Raw genomic sequence first — 22,122 nt, forward strand, 5'->3', positions numbered from 1 at the left:
GTTGAAGTAAGGAACACACAGGCTTTGCAAAGGAGCTTCTTAACTATATACAGACACCTTACTTTAGTTCCTAGTGGAAAATTTCAACTTTTCATTAAAAAAATGAGAACCACACCAAACTGAAAATGTATTGGTTTTTTAAATGAAAACTGCTGAAAACCAAAATATTTAAGTTTTCTGATGAAAGAACGAATTATTTGAGGAAAGCAGACACTTTGTGTATACATTTTAATTTAGACAAAAATCTAATTTTTCACTGAAAAAAGAATAAGAGGGACAATTTTCTACCAGATCATATGAGCTATTATTTTCAAAATCTCATGGTTTTAAAACCAATCTCAGAATTTTTTGTGTGGGTTGATTCATGATTTTTGAACGCTTGGATTTGCAAGCATGTGTTGGTGAGTGCTTACTGGCGCATAAATCAGGACTGAACAGTCCTGCCCTCTATTAACAGAGCTGTGCAAAAAGTTTATAATGAAATTTAAAACCACATAAAACTTTGTTGTTTCCGGTATCATTAGAAAATTGAAACAGACCTTAATTTTTACTAACCCTGAGTTCCACCTTACTCAGTTGTAATTCACTATGAATTCAAAGGAGGTTTAGCCTGAGCTGGGATTTTAGGATTTGTTACCTTTCAAGTAAATCTGGAACAGTTTAAAGTTTTGCCCCAAAACCATGGAAATGAATGTGAACAGTTGAAATCTGGTGATTTTTGGCCACGTCTCACTCAGAAAGTTTGAACTGGAAGCTAAAATAAAACCTCATTGAGTGCAAATCTGAAATGTCCCTGAGTCTCAAAGTACAGAAGTGGAACCAGTTCTAAAACTCTGGAGTTTGGGAGCATTCAGACCTGAGGTTTCACTTTGACTCATTATAATGCCATCATACGGGTCTAACCATGAAGAGCCAGATCCAAACTTCTGTGAAGTTCTTATCTGGGGTTTTGCTTCAGGTTCATCTCTAGTGAAAAACCCACATGAAATGAAACCATAGGAAAGGTTCACAACTCTCCCACTCCACCCCCCACTGGGTGAAATCTTCCATTTTCACACGGCTCTTCCTGCTAACCCATTTTTGTGTTCACTGAAGCTGTGCGCAGCAAGATCTACAAATAGCAACTTTTAATGGTAGCACTACAATTGTCAGTCATACAATTTTTCTTGGAAGCATGTTCATTTAATTTTCCCTGAAAAGGATATAGCTTGCCGACAAATAATTCATGTTTGTTTGCAGCTTCCACCCCCATCTGCTCCAATGCAGGCTCTGTTTCCATAACCAAATAAAAAACAAGAAAAAAAAAACCAGCCTCATAAGAGACATTACTAATGTTTTTACTGTTACTGACTCATCTTCTTTCAGTTGCATCTGTTGGCCCATTTTGGGTAAATTCTATTATCTGCTAATGCAGATGATTTTAACGGCTGCCAGATAATGCTTTGAATCAGTTTCCATTTGATTTCTGTTCAAATGACCATGTCTTGCCTCATTATGCACTAATTCTTTATGGGTGTTAATATTTGGATCACAGCTCTGAGCACTTCTTAATCTCTTCCAAAAGGGACAATGAACTCCACATCCTGCTATCATTAATGCATTCCGCGGCAGATAGTTTGGAAGTTTTGCAGTTAGCCAGCAGATTGAATATCTGGAGGAGTAGCAGCTTTGCAAGTAATTTTGGATTTTTTTTATTAGCCGTAAAAGGGTTTGCTCCATTAGGGTATTTAATTGGAGACAAGTAATCTACTGCCAAAGTTGTACAAGAGCTTATGTTCAATTTACAGATCGGCAGAGAGAAACATGGCATGTTTTGACTTTTAATTTTAAAAATGTTTATCCTTCCAGGTCCCAATCTGAGAGGGAAATTCCTTCTCTCGTAGGCTCCTCCTTGCAGCACATGTTGCTGCTTTACTCAGAAGATATCATTTCACGGGAACACATGGCTGCTCTGGAACCTGCTTGCCCTGACCTTGCTCCCACGGAAGTCAAAGGGCGCTTGAGCGTTGACTTCCGTCAGAGCATCAGTCCTGCAGTGACCCTGCCCAGGGCAGGTGTGGAATTGCACGTAGAAATTAGCATGGGGTATCAAGTGAGCAAGATGGGAAGAGCAGAGGCTGATGAACTTGTGTTAATGTGAGTGCTGCTGTGTGCTTGCGAAATTGCTCCTGCTAAGTTCTGGGAATAAGTCAAAGAAGGAAACAGGTGCCTAATTTGAATGCCGAGGATTCCAGCCCTTGGCTGCTCAGGCGGGCCCAATGCGTCACCCTTTTATGTGCCTGCTCTCAAGAATGCAGGGTAACGAAGGACTTGTAATTTACTTCTGCTCAGTGTGATGGACTCTGCCTAGCGCTTAGTCTTAGTCTTTCCAGTGGCTGCCCTTCTTAGTCTGTGGACACAGCCAGCTTGTCCTCCCTGCATCATAGAAGGACTTGTAAGCTCAAGGCTTGTATATAGTGTAATCATCACATCAGTGGTGCTCATCTGTACTGGGGAAATCCTGCCTGCACAGCCCTGGTCAGTGTGGAGGGCCCCATCTGCAAAGGAATTGATGTCCTTCTGCTGCAGCGATCAGGAGGATATTGGGAAATCTGTGCAGGGAGTGCAGACTCTTATGCACTGTGGACCATCAAGCCCAGTTCCAGAGCATGGTTATGCATGCTGTCATGCCCAGGGAATTGTCAGTAGGGCAGAAGTGGATATACCACTGGGTGGGTGAGTGTTTAGGCCATTAAACAGCAACTCCAGCCTTGAATCTCCAAGGCATGGCTGTTGGGGAAGGATTTTTTTTCTCTCCACATGTGAGGAGATCTCCAGCGTGCATAGCAGATGCTCAGGCAAAGGCTTTGGGCACTGAGAATACTGTACTTTCCCTCCTCTCTCTCCTCCTCCAGATCCTCAATACAGCAGGAGCATCGTAAGGATGATCAATGATTTCCATTTGGCAGTCTGTGTGGTCTCTCAAGGTGTAGTTCATACACTAAATACCCCTGGGTGGAATGGTTATTTCCTACACCCCAAATCCCCACAAGGCATTCATAAGTGTTGATATTTTTCTGCACCATTAAATTCCTCTTCAAACCAACTCACAGAAAGACGAAGCTCTAAAGAGCACTCCATGACCCTGGTAAACTAACCGTGCTAAAAAAACACGTACATTTTTGAAGGAGGAGAGTATTTCATTGAAGTCCTGTGTGCTGTGTCTTAATAATTACAGGACCACAGTAAAAGCACCATATTTTAGCTGTGGTTGAGACGCCCCATACTGCCCTCACTTGTGAAGTTCTCACAAAATGAGCCTTTTGCTCTGAAAGTTTTCATGTTCTGTCTCATACCTTTTCTACTGAGATTGTAAGTTCTTTGGGTTGGGAGCTGCCTTTTTGTTAGTCTATGTTTGCATAGCACCTGGTCCATGATTGGGGCTGCTGGGTGCTACTATAATACAATAATACAGAAATGTAGATAATTAAAAATGGCTGAGGGAATTTTATCTGAATGCAGGCAAAGAGCTTTAAGAAATATGGCCCTACTGCAGCAAATCACTTGAGCATGTGCTTAACCCTTTCCTTTTTCAGCAAAGCATTTAAGCACATGCCTAACTTGAAGTCAATGAGACTTAAGTGTGTGCTTAAAATTAAGCATGTGCGTAGTTCAAAAGGGGCCTACCAGTGCTGTTTATTTGATTTTAACCTTTGCATCTTAATAAACTGTTTGTAAGTGATAAGATGAACAGTTCAGATAGTTGCTTTAAACAAAACCTAGGTTACATGAAAAACAAACCACACAGACACCTGTTTAGGTAACACTGAATGAGGACTGTGCTATCCATGCCCCTCTTTTCTATCAGCAACTCTTATTTGCCAGACATTATAATTAAAAGCTTCCGTTGTTGAAAATGATTGAACGTGTGAGGAAAACTTGGAATGCTTTATTTAAACCCTCCCTCCGTAATGTCTTCCTATATAAATAAACTACATGGCAATCCAGCCATAAAAACTGAAGGAAAAAAGAAATCTGAAAGAACTGAATAAACAAAGAAATACTTTACCTAGACTGGCTATTTAAAGATGGTTTCCTGCTCCCATTCTCACAACTCAGTGAAAAAATTAATTTGCAAGAAAGCCTGCAGTGGCAGCATTAGAAGATTAGAAATTTACAAGCAACAATGTCCAGCCTTAGCTGGAAGGAGATCCCGACTAAACAGCCACTCTCCAGGGGTTTTTTTGTGATCCAAAGTAACAGTCTCCCATTCTGATCTATCTGGTATAAAAGTGTTGAAGTCAATGGCGTTTCAACCATCATAAAAACAGAGTAATTGAGATCAGAATCAGGCACTCAGGGCTAAATTCTCAGCTGCTTTAAACTGGCATAGCTCCACTGTGCTAGCAATTAGAGTGCTGGAATGGGACTCAGGAGACCTTCCCAGTTGTGCCACTAGCCTGCTGGGTGACCCTGGACAAGGCACTTCACCTCCTTATGCCACCGTTTCCCCATCTGTGAAATTAGGATAATGATACTGACCTCCTTGGTAAGACACTTTTTAGTAGAGCTATTATTATTATTGAAGTCAATGAAGCTACGCTGATTTACATCAGCTGAGAATCTGCCCCCGTGAGCCTGATAGTAATCTCAGTTCGTCTGAGTTAGCAATGCTGTAACTCCATTTCATAAATGAGATCAGAATATGAGCCTGATACTTTGGATCAGAGAATTAAAGGAACTTGAAGTTGACACCAAGTTAGCTGAGATTATGGCTCACTGTATGGCCAAAACATAGCAATATGTATCAGAGAAGGGTCTAAAAGCCATGACATTTGGATTCCAGCCCAGTTCTGAGCTTTTCTCAGATTCAGGATGTATGAATGGGAGAACATTTTCATAATATCAATAATACATCTGTTGACACTCAATTGAGCTTAATGCTGCAAAAATCATTTTCAGGATGGAGTGAACATCAAGCAGAATGGCAAGGTTGGGTTCTGTGACTTGGGTATTGCTAGCAGTGTGGGAAAGAGAAGGGACATATTTCATGGCATTGTCCCCATGTTTTAAAAATCTTGTGAAGAGATTGGAAGGAGAATAAGTATGGTTGGAAGCAGAAAGTTCCCTATAGACTCAGAACCCTTTTTAATGCATGATCTGAATCTTGTCATCTTGTCAAGGGTCTGAGGAAAGTTCCTGCTGAGAGTTTCTGTGGTGGCTAAGTTGTGCATACAATGAAACTGGGAATAGGCAAATTAATGCAACATTTCGGAGGGGTATAAAGGTGTGAGTGAACTCTCTAGCTTGGAAACGATTACCTTGTGCACAAGAAGCAGAGTTCTGCTGAGAGGGAGAGGCCTGATTCGGATGCAGATGGAAGTCAATGTATAGCAGACTTATATCCACGGTGAATTTATTAGTCCTACACACGGATAGAAATGCAAAATGGAATATTATTCTTGTGGGAGGGGTATTTTCAAGGCACAAGGGGAGTTAGATGCCCAAATCTCATAGATTTTCAGTAGGCATTGGGTGCTCAACTCTCCTTTGTGCCTTAGAGAAAATGACCTAGGGAAGATGTTCGATCTCCTGTTATCTGTTTAGGATTGTTCCCGACAGTAGATTCTCCAGGTTTGTTCCATTCAGTTTTAAATTTTCCAGATGATGGGCTTCTATCACCATGCTGGAAGACTAATCCACTGTTTTATGAGATCATCATCGTTATTACATATTTCCTTATATCCATTGTAAGTTTCCTGTTGCTCAGTTTTACTCCTTTACTTGTAGTTACATCCTCTGGGATGACCCTAAATAGTTGTTCTCTTTATATTAAGAGTCATCTGAATTATTCTGCTGTCAGTGGCATTCATGTTGTTAGAGTCTAGTTGAATGTTGATAATAGGTGCTTTTGTCTGTCATTTTTTGAACATTTTGCTGTATTTTCTATATTTTTTTAAATCTCTGTAGTGCTTTCTACTAAGAATATTTCTCTGAACCAAAAAAGTATTCCTTGAAAAAGCATTTTGCGTGCATTATCATGAAATCATCTCTAAACATTTCTTTATAACTCTTATTTCTTTACAGTGATCACCCACAGTACTTCAGAGACGACATTCCAGATTCATTCCTTAGCGCCCAGCTGCTGGTGTGTGATTGTCAGGCCCAGAAGCGTGCATCTGATTGCTTTCATGTGAGTATGATTAAAGTGATTACCTTTGAATTCCTTGCCAATGGCAGCTGCACTATTTTCAACATGCTGCCTTAGTGACTGATCCAAAGCCCATTTAAGTCAGTAGATAACTCCCTTTGACTCCATGTATATTGGATCAGGCCTTGAATTTGTATACTTTTGGAGACACTAAAGGAGGCTACTTCCTGCATCGTGGTTAGTTGGTGATATAGTAGAGATGTAAAGATTGTCTGAAGTACTTGAATTTTTCAATAATTACTTCTTGGGGATTTGGAAAATGTTCTTACAGCTGTATGTATTTCTTCATTTGATCTTAGCAGAGTTTTCTTGTGTCTTTCTGGACTTCTAAAATGTCTGCTTCCTGAGTCTGCTATGAATACTAGATCATATTAAATCATATGAATAAGATTTTGTGGTTGTGATGTTAGACTCCTGTTTCTTTTGCTCTTTATTCAATGAACAAACTATGAAGGAACCACTCAGGCAGTGAGGTTCAAATAACCATGTCTACTAAATATACACAATATGCAAACCTGAGCTACACATGCACACTGCTGTCCTGGCTAGCTTCTGGATCCCAGTACACAGTGAACACTGCTACAGGGCTCACAAACTTTTTAAAGATCATTTCCAGTTTCTATACACGATAATCCCGAAATACTGTCATACATCAATTCAGGCTGGATATATACTGCAGACTGGTGTTGTAATATACTCGACATAAGAGCAGTGAGAACTTCTGTTAAACAAGTTCCTGGATTCTTAAATTTGCATCTGTGTAACAACCCCAACTCAGAGTCTGCTTTAATTGCTGAAGACAGCTTTCTGTCCTGATCAGTTTTCAGAGCTTTCATTGTTATGTAAAGTGCCTATCTGAATTTTTAGGTGTCTTTAACAGTCTGACCCAAAGAGGTAAAGGCCCAGATTTTCAAAAGAGCCCAGGGCTAGATTTTCAAGTGCAAGGTGAGGCAAGATTGTCATTTAGTGTCCTGAGCAGTTTTGAAAACACAAAATCCTAAAAACCAAACAAACAAGAATAACAATAAAACAAAACAAAACAAAAACAAAAAATCAGTTTTCATGTTCAGTTTTGGTTGTAGAAAAGCTAAATATTTTGACAGAAAAAGACATGTTTCTTGAGAATTTTTATTTTGTTGAAAAAGCCATTTTTCATTGGGGGAAAAAAGTTTTGGTTCAAAATTGGTGACTAGCTCTACTACCGACTATTTGAAGTTGAAGACTATGCCATATACATTTGGAAGGATAATTTTCTTTAGATTTGCAATAAGGTATTGTACTTAAAATATGACTCCAATATCAGAAGGTATTAATGGAGTCCCTCTAGAAAGGTCCTATAAATACCTTGTCGTTAACAATAATGGACATTTACTCACTTTCACTACACACTTTCCTTTATTTTCAATAGAAAATAACTGCAGTATCTGTGATACCAGTTACTAGTAACTTCAGGTAAATATAAATGTGTGAATGGTGACCACCATTGTAGAAGCCAACAAGTGTATTTTTAAGACCTGCTAAAATGAGTTTATCCTTAATTTGGAAGGGCTGTTGGGTCAATTTCATTGTTGGTGTAACTGCAATGGCTTCAGTGAAGTTTCACCAGGAATGATGATGTCTGGTTAAAAGCCTGATCCAAAGTCTATGCGAACAAAGCTGAAGGTGAATGAGGGGCAGGAGGGTCATGATTGCAATACTCAATGTTGTGGGAATTCTGGTCTGCATAGCAGCCCATAGGCAGCCCGGGCAAGAAGACTGTATGTTGGAACAGCCTCTGAGTTTATCTGCCTTACAGAGGAGGCCCCTGAGGCTCCCAAAGCACTCTACAATCTAGATAGCACACAGTTTGGCTAGAGCTACCTTTGCCTCCCCTCACCTAGACTGACCTGATGTGCTGCCCTTCACAGGACAGAAAGCACCAAATCTACTTCCATTTCCTCAAAACAGGGTGAGTTGAATGTTGTGGCTCATCCCCATAAACCAGTTCTTCAGCAGAATGAGCTTTGCAATGGAACCTGGGACTTTGTGTGAGTGCTAGCCTACACCAGCGCGGTGCAGTTCTTATATAAAAGTTCTTTGTTATAGTTGAGACCCTAGTGGTGTTTTGTGTTGTGTGACATTTTTGGAGAGGTGCGAGTGTAAGTGCGGTTGGAGTTTTGTTTTAGTTTAATACCAGGCAAGCGAGTTCAGGAAGTGATATCATTCATCCTGACGGAGTTCATGGTGCCATGAAAATGTGATGACTGCCTTTCACTGGTCACTGAGCCTGATTAGTGGTGTAACTCTGCTGCTAGGAAAGGTTTTACTCATTGCATTAATGAAACACAGAGCTAACTGGCAGCTGAAACAAAGAAAACCAGGGCGTTAATTACAGAAAGATCCGCTTTACTTAAGGATGACCCAAAACAATCAAACCTGTTGTGACTCGCCCAAAATTTTGGGTGAGAAACAGTCTTCTTTTTTTTTTTTTCAGGAATTGCACTACCTAGGAATTGTAACATTGACACTGAGTAATTGCTAAGAAACTTGGTTCTGATAAAACTCTGTTTGGCAAAATAAAGTTTAAAAACCAAAACTTTCCAAATAAGCGTAGTGATCAGGTATAGGCGCAGGTTCACAGCTGTGCTCCTCTGTCTTTTTGCTGCTCGTATGATGCAAAATGACTGGAAACTACTCACATCTTCCTAGTGGATGCAGAGCAGATGTAGCTGATAGGAGAGGAGGTGGCAGCTATCCTCAGCTGGCAAACAGTCCCTTAGAGATCTTCTCTGTGCTGAGCAGATCTCAGCCATAGCAGGAAATGTATCCCTTAGTCTTTTAGGTGATATTAACCTTCTAATGCAGGAAGACCCAGAGATTCTGAAAAATATTTTGACTCGTAACGTCCACTGAAATCACATCAGTGGAAGTTAGGAGCCTAAATATACTTGAGGATCTGAGCGAAGTGTTTTGTAGAAGTTAGACCCATGGATTGGAAGTTGGAATTCTTGGATTTTATCCCCAGCTCTGCTATTAACTCCTGATTTCTATTCCCTAGCTCTGTCATTATAATCTCTCTGTCACTTTAAAATTGAAGTAAGAGTACTTACCATTTGAATCTAACAGGGATGTTTGTGACACTTAAGCAACTAATGTTTCTGAAGCATTTTGAGATCCTTCAGATGGACAATGCTATATGAGTGTATATCCATCATTATCAGTAAATATTTACCTAACTCACAGGGTGTTTTGAGACTTTATAGATGTTTCTAAAACATTTTAAGATCCCTGGATGAAAGATGCTCTGTGAATGTTCTGTAATTCTAGATGTTTCTGGAAGCAAGAAGCACCAGAAACCTCAAAAGAGAGCCTCTTCTCAAGACACTTCCAACCCAATTTTTGTAGACCAAGTGGTTTAGAGCAGTGGTTCTCAACTGGGGATATGCAGAGGCCTTCCAGGGGGTACATTAACTCATCTAAATATTTGCTTGGTTTTACAAGGCTACATAACAAGCACTAGCGAAGTCAGTGCAAACTAAAATTTCATACAGACAAAATGATAAATGATAAGCAATTTTTCAGTAACAGTGTGCTGTGACCCTTTTTTGTATTTTTATGTCTGATTTTGAAAGCAAGTTGTTTTTAAGTGAAGCGAAACCTGGGGTGTGCAAGACAAATCTGACTCCTGAAAAGGGTACACTGGAAAGGTTGAGAGCCACTGGTTTAGAAGATAGTTTAGAAGATTTAGGTTCTCAATTGCATGGGAACCTTTGGGTGTTTACTGAAAAATAGCATGAGTTCTATATTTCATGAAGTTCTCCTGTAACTGTTTTCCATTAATGACCTGACTCTGTATCTCTTTCGCACATAAGTGAAAGCTGTCAGATCAGACATGTTAAAGTATTTTAATCTGATTCCCTCTTACATTCAGGTCTCTTTATACTGTTCAGGCAGTGTAAAAGGGCCATAAAGTTGGAGTAAATTACATTTAGGAGTATAAATGAAAAACAGAGTGAAATTAGGCTTCCCAGAGTTACTTAAGCTGAAAAAAACCTTTCAGAATCACTGTAGGCAGTTCTCGATTTTAGGAGAGCAGATCTCCCAAATTGCAGATTACCTGAAGCAAATGAAATTTAGAGGCGATTTTTTTTCCATCACACTTGGGATCCATATGTCTTTATTATAAGCTCTATTTACTTGTCAGACACCTTCAAAATTGCTAGTTTTATTTGACTGAAGGGGAAGGGTGAGAAACTTTAATTGTGACATCTACATTGACAAATATAATAAATATTTATTATATGAAACATAAAAGCATCACTCTTGTAGGTTTTGTGGGTTTTTAAAACTATTTTGGGGTAGGAAAAACTGCTATCCATCATCCAGTATTAAGTCTAATTTTGAAAGATACATAAAAACTGAGACTGACTCTTAATGCAGACATGATACAAATTTGCTATGACTTTGATACCCGCTGTTTCTCCGGCAGGCTACAAGGGCACATAACTAGAATAGCATCTTTTGTTAAAAGTGGTGTTTCCCCTTATTAAATGCAGAAGCCTGAGGCAGAAAATTGCAGTCCTTAGTTAGATGTGCAGTCTAAAATGTATTTGTCAGGCTTTGGTGATCTTTTTGCTTTGTATTTTTCTCAGAGATTATCCTATCCATTCTCAAACCTACTTGCATTTTTGGTAGTTTCATCAATGGAAGACAAATCTAAATACCTTTTTTTTTTTTTTTTTTTTTTTTTTTTTTGCCTTGCATTATAGCTGACGATAACCTAATGATGATTTCTCTTGGGAAAGATTTGCATGAATATTTGCTTTGGTTTCAATCCACTTAGATTCAATCTCTAAATCTCAAAATTAAAATTCAGTTTCCCCTGTTAGTGTTATTTGCTGAATTCCACCAGTCATTTTTGATTTCTTACTATATTGTTTCCATTTTAAATCTTTAGGCAAATGTGTATAGTTAATAAAATAACCAAACTAAGTATAAATATAACTAAAGTGGCACACATCGCTTAATGAGAATTTGAAATGACCTCACCTCTTCAGTTTGCCTAAGAGATGATATACAATAATAAACTATGATAATGATAATAGTCACATGATAATAGTCTCTGAAATTTGCAGGGTGTAAATGTTATGGATGATGATAAATTATTTAAGGTGGTACTTAGGGATCTAATTAGGAGTAATACGAAAGGTAAAATTTAGGCTGAATATCAGGAACTTCCTTCCAGTGAAATCTTTTAGGACCAGTGGTACTCAAGGTAGGGTCTGTTGACCGCAGAGAGCTGTCAGGTCTCATGTTGTTGACTTTTCCTCTTTTATTTCCAGATGCTAAACTGCATTAAAAACATCTAAAAAAGAGTACTTGTTAAAGGTTGATTTTTATAGGTTTTGCACATGTACAGTGCCTCTTGGACTATTGGTATAAAATGAAGGATGTTAGTTCTTTTCCTGTTTGTTAATCATGCCTCTCAAGAGGAAAGTCTAGGCTGAAAGTTCCAAAGTGGAGATGGATTATCTTTGATGTTGGATTTGTCCTTTATTTCAGCCAGGTTTGGGATGTGAAGATTTGAAATATGATATATTGAGGTAAGGTAACTGGCAGGGGTGTCACAAAGACACTGCAGATCCCTCTACATGGAGCATAGAAGTTTCTGGAAAAGCACCTGTATGGGATGGTATATTGGGGAAATCAAACTCATATTGAAGTACTGAATGTGTTGAAGAGCATTTATGTAGGGATATAAGAGTGTATGAGGAATCTAGGTGGACAGTGATGTTGGTGTGAGAGAGGCAGAATTAAGGTTGTGTAGAAATTTAAATTCTTCCTGTGAACTTCTTGGAGTGTTTAAAAATCATTTAAAAAATCAGATGCCAATAAGATTTTACAGTGTAACAATTGTCTTTTTTTTCATTCACTGCTAACACTAAAATGAAGGACAGAACAGAAGATTCCAAGCTCTCCTAGTGAGTAGGCCTCAGCCATTTCTTTTATAAACATGCAGTTTTACTATCTAACATCTGTTATTGAAATTATCTGAAGCATTTATTTAAATCTGTTTTACCAAGAAAGTCTAAGTGTCTGAAGAACATCTTGTTTTCATGAACGTGCAGAGGGGGTATATCAACAAACAAAGGTCTGTACACCACATTCAAAGAACAAAAGGTGAACAGAAGAAGTTCCTTGTTTTGAATTAATTGTTTTAATGATGTAATCTCTTTGGCTAGCTTTCTTCTCTCACTTACATCAATAAAAACCTGGAACAACTGCCAAAAGAGCAGATTTGGCCCTCTTCTTTATGCAGTTGAGGCTGGGTATGTTGACTTGGTGAGAGCAAGTGTTAGTTGTAGACACAATTGAAATAAAGATGTGCATGTGGTGCTGTAGTACATATTGATTAATCTAATAGATAGATTAGCTATCTGTAGCAAAATAGTCACATATCCATGTGGTGACAACTTCTAGAAAATTTTTAAGCAATAAGATTATTGTACACAAATGACCAAACGACAACAGTACGGTCATTGGCTGTGTTAGCCATGCTTATAAAATGCTGTATGATTTCACAATCAGGAATTACATTGTAGCATTCTGAGGCATGGTATCCAGGAGATCTCATAGCACCTTTCACAGGAGAAGAATGGTAGCTCTCATATTCCAACTAAATTTTTTTTTTTAACCATTCTATCTACATAAACTCCCCCTAAATTTGTAAACATATAGGGCATTCTTCTTAGCTCACTGTTTTTAAACTGTTGCATAGTGTTGCTCTTTGCTGTAAAACAGTTGCCACTTCCACCTCAGAGGTAGCTGTATTTCAGTGGAGACATGGTGAAATTATTCTGTCTCTCTTCCCTTCCCCCCATATAGGAGAGTGTAGGATTACATATGCTATATTCACCCCCACTGGTTCACTTGTCATCTGGATTCCTTGGGGGGCATTTCCAGAGTGGCTGAAGTCAATTGAAACAGGAAGGGGCACTCTCACCACACCAGCCAGAGAGGAGGGGGAGCTGTTGGATGGCACTGTTCACCTAGGACAGAAAGAGGATGGGGAGCTCTTTGCCTTTAGCAGAGCATGGGAAGCTGTGGTCCTTAGGTTCCTGTACTTTAACTCCTAGGTTTACACCCAGGAGAGGGAAGGTGGTGTCACCACTCACACTAGACTTAGCACTAGTGAGTAGTGAGGAAAGTGGGTGTGATGAGGCAGAGACAGCTATGGCCAGGTCTTGGTACTTAAGTGAAATTTAGTGAATGCCTTCTGAGAGTAGTGGCTCAGTCACGTATGATTGAGAATTGCTCTTAGAAGACAGTGAGAGCAAGGGACATCTATGAAGGACAGTCAGAGACAGAGAAAATGTGTCTCAGGTTTATAACAAAACAGTATCCCTCATGTCCAGCTGCTCAGTGACTCATGACATATGCTAGGTGCAGTGCTCTTGCTGGCCCACCGTCCTTCAGTGCCGACTGCTTTAAGATTATTTCGGTTTAGTAGATGCTAACCATCCAAAAATATTTACCATGCCCAGCAGCCCTCCTGCTGGCTCACAGCTGTTCTCTCTCACAAACCCCCTTCATACCTCTGCAAACTCAAGTCCTAAGGATCAGATTCTGCCTCCCTTCCTTGGGTTGGTATTACCTTACAGTGTGAGGTCATCCCATTAGTTTCAGAGAGACAACCCAGGAAGTAAGGTGCTATTCAGCAGGAATAAAGATGGCTGAATCTGGCCCAAAGTGACTAAATATCAAGGGCTAGGTTCAAACAAATTTCATTGCACTGAGTAATAACCTACTCCTCAAGCAGGCTCATTGATAGCAGGGGTGAGGTACTATTCAGTGTAAGGAAGGCTGTTGGAATCTGCCCCCAAGAGAAGGCTCATATTCCTCTCCCCACCCCAGAGAACATGTTCCAGCGGGACAGTGAAGCTGGGATCTGTGCATTAAATTAAGTCGGGCTACCTATTAAGATAAAGTAGACTCTGCATTTCTATCAATGTTAGTCCTATCAGTAGCCTGTAAACAACAGTCTGGTTTATAAGAGATAAGCACGTTCATGTACCAACCAGATCTAACCTTGCTTCACTTTTAAAGCCTTGCTTGAGGGGGTCAAAATCCCTCTACTTAATGGGCTTAATTTCCAAGCAGTATGAATCATACAGCAGCAACATGAACCATAGCTATAATATAGTGTACATATGTTTGTTCTTTAGTCTGTCAGAGGAGAATACAGAACAGGAGGTCATTGGACTTACAACCAGTAATTTTGTTTTTGGTAACATTCCTTTTAACAAATGCAGTTTAAATGGGTTTGTTTATATGGCTTGGGATAGGGAAGGCCCAAGCTAACCTGATTTTACACAATGTGGCTTTCTTCCAAATTAATCTAAAATACTTTAATCCCTCTGGAGTTTCTTTATCCTCTGCATCTGTATTATAGTGGAGACACATTTTTAACATTTCTTTGAGAAAATTACCTTTCTTTCCCTCCGACTGTACTTGGTGAGGTCAATGGAGCACTGTTGTACTCTATTTAAACATCTGAGATTCATCACGTATCTGCAGACCAGAGAGAATCATCGTAAAAGATCTAATGGATTGCAACTGTTAGCCAAACAACCGAGTCCCCTTGTGGACATTGGGCATTAGAAATTAAAACAAAGAACTCATGGAAAATAAGGTTTTGACACTTCAGCTTTGTACAATGAAGAATTAGACTCTGCTTAAAGATGGTTAAAAGAGGGGTAAAGAAGCTATGTGACCATGAAAAGAACCTGACAAATGATCCTCTTTTGGCAAAACCGTGAGGGCCTTACTCAGGGCAAGATTGTGCCTTACGCAGGCCAGGCTGAGCCCAAGGAGGAGTCTAAGGTCTTGTCTACAAGTGGATAAAACGTTTGTCGTTCAGGGGTTTGAAACTTCCCCCCCACCAAGCGACATAAATTTTGCTGGCATAAGCGCTTCTATAGCCGTGTTATGCTGATGGGAGAGAGCTCTCCTGTCGACATAATAAAACCAGCTCAACAAACTGCGGTAGCTATGTCAGTGGGAGAGCATCTCCCGCTGACATAGCGTTGTCCACATGAGTGCTTAGGTTTTGCCAGCATATGTCGCTTAGTTGGTATGTTTTTTCACACCCATGAACAAAAATTTTGCAGACATAAGTGCAAGTGTAGACAAGGCCTAAGGAGGGGTATTATTTCCCTGTGAGGGCATGTAGTCTAAGTCACAAGCTAACTCTAAACCTGCATACCTCAGTATTTGGTTAAGTGCTTGTATTTGTTTTTAGGGCTGTTTTTTTACTGCAGTAAACAAGTTATAGGACCAGAATTATTCCACCACCAAGAAACTGAAATACCATGAAAAGGCCGAATCTTGTGCTAGCTAAGCTTTATAAGTCTTCCCAAGGCATTATAAAAGCCAGTGAACTCCTTCAGCAATCAGTGTAACTTTAATGTCCATGGTGAATAGACAAGATGTAGGGTTTTTAAGGTCTTATCTGAAAGACTCACCCCCACTGTAAGCTATTTGGAACATAATTACTTTATCTGTCACAGAAAAAGATGTAGCATCCCCTGTGATGGAGAAGAGATGGGGCTCTCATTTAATAAACACAAAGGGTTCCATTTATAAATAGTTTAAGGGTTAAAGAATGCTTTATAGAGGCTTAAGAAATGGTTTATCATTGTTATAGAGATCAAAAGGTGGTTATAACCATAGTTTACTTTTAATACCTTCTACTGATCTCCTTATAGCCACATATAATGCACATCATTTGTGTCTTATAACAAGCGTCTAACATCTAGGAATAATTCATTAAACCTTTATAAAAAAAATATAAATGGAATCGTAATATAAAGTGTGACCAAGAATTGTTTACTGAAACTGCTGGGCACCCAGACTCTAGTTGAGACTTGTAGATTGAGGAATGCAGTCTGTGCTAAGCAATCATGGACTGACTACATTACAAATGCCTGAGGCAATACTGATGAAATTCAGACCTCTGACTGTAGCTCAAGGCTGCTATTTAGATGGATCCCTCAGGCCTCCTCTTCCAGTTTCATTGAAGTACATAAAAGGTTGTTACGAGGAGGAGGGAGAAAAATTGTTCTTCTTAACCTCTGAGGACAGGACAAGAAGCAATGGGCTTAAATTGCAGTAAGGGAGGTTTAGGTTGGACATTAGGAAAAGCTTCCTGACTGTCAGGGTGGTTAATCACTGGAATAAATTACCTAGGAAGGTTGTGGAATCTCTATCATTGGAAACTTTTAAGAGCAGGTTAGACAAACACCTGTCAGGGATGGTCTAGATATGACTTAGTCCTGCCATGAGTGCAGGGGACTGGACTAGATGACCTCTCGAGGTCCCTTCCATCCCTGTGATTCTATGATTTAGTTGTCACCTACTGTGGACCAGATTCTGCTCACAGTTGCACTGGTGTAAATTCAGAGTAACTTTCGTATTATCAGTAAGGCCCAAGACTGTCCATTCCTACATCAGTATCGCGTCTTCCCAGAGAGGGGACTAATGCAATTATGCTGTGCAAAGGGATTCAAGAGTTAAGAGCTCTGGGGGTGGAGGGGAGTATTCATCATAGAGATCTCGACATGGAGATCCACTCTTGGGAGCATTGGGTGCGGGCGGGGTCTGAGCAGGCCAGGGGAAGGGCAGGGATAGAAAGTTTCCCTCTGTGCAGATCCTCCCACCCTCATTCCAGTGTGTTTGTGTGGGTGTGGTGGTGGGGTGGTGAGAATGCCATGTAAAGGGCTTCAGAGGCTGCTTCAGTAACTTCTGTGGATCAGCTCTGTGGTTTTGGGTGAGAGAATGCCTCCTTCTGTGACCTTGCCCTGTGCCTGGCTCGAGTACTCAGGCTAGGCACTGGGTTTGGGATTTGCCTGTAGTCTCTAAATAAAGAAAACATCATAATTTAGCACATCTGCCCCCAAGTTCCTTTAAAGTTATTGTCAGTTTTGAAGCTGCTTTTTCAGGAGATGATGTGCATTATATGCCATGATCTGAGAGTCATAAATTATTCTCATGTCTATATATTGTATGTTTATTGCATAGGACTGGCCCTTTTAAAAAATCATTGGCATTTCTGCTATAGTATCAACTTAATCTCATGCAGCTTCTTATCAGCGGCATGTCTATCAACCTGCCAAGGCCCAAATCTGGGACTCGATGAGTGACAGAGATGCCAAACGAGGAATACTTAAACGTGATTCATGAAGGAAATCTAAAATGCTGAGGGATTCCTTTCTTTAGTTGTAAATAACTCTGTTACCTCCATTTCATGATTATTTTTTCTAATGTAAATGATTTGCAACAGTAAAAGTGAGGAGACATGAAATAAGTCCAGGTTTCAACAATGTTTGGAAGCAAAAGAGCCATTGCTTACCTCTCTTTTTGTGAAGAGCTTTGAGATCTACTGATGAAAAGCGCTATATAAAACCTTAGAAGTAGTAATAATAGTATTCTTTCTAATAAGGCTTCTCCTACAGTATTTCTAGCCCTCTTCAATGCAGGCAGTCCTGAAACACTCATGAGAAAGTCTGAATTACTATAGTTTTGATACCAAAGGTGTGATTCTGCTTCTTTTGCAGTCAACAGGGCAGTCGTCATGGACTTCAGTGGGAGTAGGACTGGGTTCCAATGTTGCTGGGTCATGACGTGCAGATAGTTTTGATAAAGTTTAGATAAGCATTTCAATTTCCAGGCAGAAAGATAGTGTTGTGCTTAAGGCAGGGCACTGTGAGATCACTATGTATTTTATTCCTGGCTTTGCCACAGACTTCTTGTGTGCCCTAAGGGAACTTTCTTAATCTTTCTGTGCCTCAGTTTTCCAATGTGTAAAATGCAGATAATAATATTGGCCAATCACATGAGGAGCTGTGAAGCTTAATGCTTTAATGTTTGTGCTTTGAGATTCTTGAATGGAATGTGCTAGTGATTATTTTCTGAACCAAGTCATTGATCACACATCAGTAACTCGGAGACTCTGAGTAAATCCTCATATTGCTTTTTGAATTAAGAATTATATCTGAGCCAAACGCCCTCTTCCTATATGACCATATATTTCAAGGTATCTCGGCATCATTGCAATTGATATAGTAGTGGAACAAATTCCAAAAGCAGCAGGAGACCGCTATGGGGAAAAACTCATTAACTGCCAAGGGCAATTCTTTTGCATTTCGTTAAATCGGACTGGAAAATATTCCCAAAATAATACATCTGTATGCAGAGGAATAGAGAGGGAAGAGAAGAAAAACAATTTTTTGAATTGAGTAGGAGTTTATTTTAATAGATTGTTTAATTTGCCAGCTGGCCCTGTGTTGACTACTTGCTACATATACTTTAAGAAGACCTATGTAGTGCTTGGAACAAAGTTTATATTAAGTTGGAGAAATTTAAGTATTAATAAATTGGCAGGACTAGTTTTTGGTACTTAATAGTAATGAAGAAACTGCTTAGTCATGTCCATAGATAGCTGTGTCAATTTAAATTGTTCATATACGATGCAAGAACCATATGTGCTCACAGCAGTAAGATAGAGGAAATAAATTCAGATCTGTACAGAACACGGAGTTGGATAGATGTACATGTCTTTATAATTGGTATAACCCAGATCATATTGGTTTCTAATTTGGTATTCCCGATAATAGGGTTTGCTTATGGAAGAGCCGAAGTGACACCTTTAGGCCTGTGGACACCAAGCAGAGGAGAGTTTGGTGTTACTTTGTGTCAATGAAGCCTCCCCATGACTGCCCAAGCAGTCTTTCTGGACGGAAGCTGGTGCAGTCCCTGAGCTGAGTTTAGCTTAGGGTGGCTTGTTTTGTGTGTGTGTGTGTGTGTGTGTGTGTGTGTGTGTGTGTGTGTGTTTTATTGTGGGTATGTTTCCAAAGTGTTCATGTGGTGTTGTTTATGCGGCTTTGTGTAGAATTATATGATTTAATAAGAACTTAAAATGGCACTTTAACTGTGTAACTAACAATCATAAAAACATATTATTTGTTCCTGAAAATGCAAGGAAACATCAAGAAACGTGTCTTATGTTTCCAATTCTGGAGCATGTCTGGGAAGCAAAGGACAAAGATTTTACTGCAGACAACCTCTTCTTATGCTTATGGAATCATTTAAATTAATAATATCTGACCTGGCAACTGGTGGCATTTACTAATAGCAAAGAGCCAGCCTAAAAGCATTTGAAGGTTTGATTTGGTTCAGTTAGCCCCTGAAAATGTGGATGCTTCACTGAAATTTATCCAAATCTTTTGACTAGACGGAATGAAGCATGAAAGTTGGAACTGGATTTTGAGCACCCCAAAATTCAGCAGTACCTAGATGCAGGGTTTCATTGTTGGGCCATCCTAAAGATAAATGCCATTTGCAAAATTCAGATCTGTGTCTGGATTTCAAACAACCTCAAAGATCACAGATGTTAGAAGCTGGGGTTCTGGTTTGACCTCCTCTCTGCTCTTGCACCTTAGTTCTCCATTTCTCATCTTCCTGCCTCAAGCCTCTCCCATTCAGATTCTCCCTAGTTCCATTCTTCTGTTCCCGTGATCCGCCAACACCATCTCTGCAACAGGTCATAAGATTTTAAGGATATTGGCGGATGGGATATCTCTCAGACTGGACACTAACTCTGTTGGGCCAGCTGCCTTATTCAAATCATGGGAGCTCTGGAGCACCTATGGGCCAGAAGATTCCAGAGCACATTTCCACTCATGCTCCAACATGCCACCCTCACTCTAAAATACTCTAAAATGCATGAGATTTGAAGGCAGCATTCAGCAATGATTGATAGATATGCTGTAATTAAAGATGAGTGACTAATTTTCAAGACATAAAGTACCTGACAAATTTAGACTCTTTTTCTATTCATGGCTGCAAACAGATTGAGAGTTCCTTGAATTTGTTTTATATTTGGCAGATATAGATAGATTGGTTGCAACAGTTTGCTGTATGTGTTCATAACTCAGTATTCTGAAGTTCAGCTGTGTTGGTCAAATGCTCACATAAGTCACATGCTTCTGCTTCTTCTTAATTTGATGAACCTAGCACTTGTAATCATGAGGAGAGCTTGAAGACTCTCAAAGGAGAATTACAGTTAGTGAAAGGCAGCAGATAATGAACGATATGGAAATTTTTTAGGAAATGTTAAAACTTTTCCTTTCTGGACCACACAGGCCTTGTCCAAGGCACAATTCCTAGAAAACTTAAGCAGCTGTAAGACTTATTGGCTGGGTGCATAGTTTAAATTTTATTTTCCCAAGTAACATTCACACGAAGTAACTGCATATGTCTGTGTGCTCTTAGTGGTAGTTGTACAGGGCATGGTCTGATCCTCACCTGTCTTGTTTAGCTGAATCTTCGCCAGAACTCTGAGGGGTTTTGGGAACACTGAGTCCCCTGCTGCTTTAAGCAGTGTGCAATCCTGTACAAAATACACCAGGAGCATTCTATTTACTGATATAATGTTCTGGTCATAGCCACGAAGTGTTTGCCTGTGCATGTGTAGTTCCAGTTGAGAAAGGTACAATCAGATTCTTGCCATGCTTGGTTAATTGCGTCTCTGCAGGAGCTCTGTTGAGGAGTTTTGGAAACATTGTCATCCTGCTGTTTCAAGCAGTGTGCCATGCCTTACATAGCATGACAAGCCTAGTGCACTTACTGGGCTGTTATTTTCTACCAGCAACATAGCCTTCTTTACAGGCCTCCTCACCACTCTTGGGTTCTCTGGTGACTCTGTGACAGCAGTCGCTGTCATTCCTTGCCTTCATATGAACATGACATACTGGGACATCATATATGGATCATGACATATATTTTAAAAAGTGACTAATGATATTCGGTGCCTTACTTCCTGGGACAGAGGCCTGATTTTCATAGGGAGAGTATGCATCACTGTCTAAAAATCAGCCCCCTTTAAGATACCGTAAGTCGGGCACCCAAAAACAGACACCCCAAAATCACGTTTGAAAATTTAGGTCCACGTGCCACTATTAGAGGTGGGTTTACGTGTGCCTGCAATATGCTCTACTTTCCTGACTCATTATATTTCCATATTCCAAGCAAGTGACTGACCTCCAGGACCCAGCTGCAAATCAAAAAGGCATGGGAGACTCACTGGAAATTAGTGTCGTTGCTTGAGAAGGACAAAATGGGTTTAATTTACCTAAGTTAGGAGCATTTGAAAATTGTGAACTGACCATGTGCAGGAGAAAATGTAATTAAATCTCCATGGGAAGATTCATCCTTTATGGGATTCCACAGACTTCAATGAAGTTCCATCATAGATTAATTTGACTTCAGGTGCACACTTTATGTGATATGAACTGCACATGTGTGGTTCATCTAGCAAAGTGTACAGCTGGCTGAAATGCAGGCTGGTTTGTTCAAGAAATGTAGAAGTGCAGTATACAAAGTCATCAGTGATTGTTAGTTCTATCAGCTGAATTGTTGGGGTTCAAGTTTATTAAAAACTCTTTGGGCAGAGCTGGTGGTGAAATGAACAAATTGTACTTTGAAAAAGTGTGGTAATTCATCTTTGTGGGTTAAATTGTGCAAGATAGTAAGAATCCTCAACTCTCATTAGAGTTTAGAGGGTTCAACACAATGGAGAATTGGGCCCTAAAGTTGTTGTATATCTTAACAGGAAAAAAAAAAAAAAAAGGCTCAAATGCAAAAAATAAGCCATAGTAAGTGTCTGCATGGGACATAAATATTATTTTCTATTTTTTTAACTACATGTATAGCTTAATATATCACTGTGCTGTAAAATTGATCCCAGAAATCATGCAGAGTTTGCACTATAGCTAAGTTAATGTTGCTGTTGGAATTTTACCTTTTGCATTTCCTGACTTTTTTTCTTATTTTTAACTGTCCTATTAATGTTGTGTTAACATAGCATCTGAGAGACGGAAAGAAGGAACATGAAC

The 22,122-nt window shown here is 39.6% G+C and overlaps 1 protein-coding gene across 8 annotated transcripts in view; it reads left to right on the forward strand.

Moving 5' to 3' along the window:
- CALD1 (caldesmon 1) overlaps window positions 1-22,122 on the forward strand; it is a 216,792-nt gene that overhangs the window by 83,400 nt on the left and 111,270 nt on the right. For all 8 annotated transcript variants that reach the window (XM_067559132.1, XM_067559133.1, XM_067559134.1 and 5 more), the window contains exon 2: window positions 6,067-6,172. The gene's annotated coding sequence lies outside the window, so the exon portion shown is untranslated. The remainder of the gene's footprint in view (window positions 1-6,066; window positions 6,173-22,122) is intronic.

Source organism: Emydura macquarii, unplaced genomic scaffold, assembly GCF_026122565.2.
Source record: "Emydura macquarii macquarii isolate MOO-44397 ecotype Brisbane River unplaced genomic scaffold, CSIRO-AGI_Emac_v2 contig_2205, whole genome shotgun sequence".
NCBI classification, from domain to species: Eukaryota; Metazoa; Chordata; order Testudines; family Chelidae; genus Emydura; species Emydura macquarii.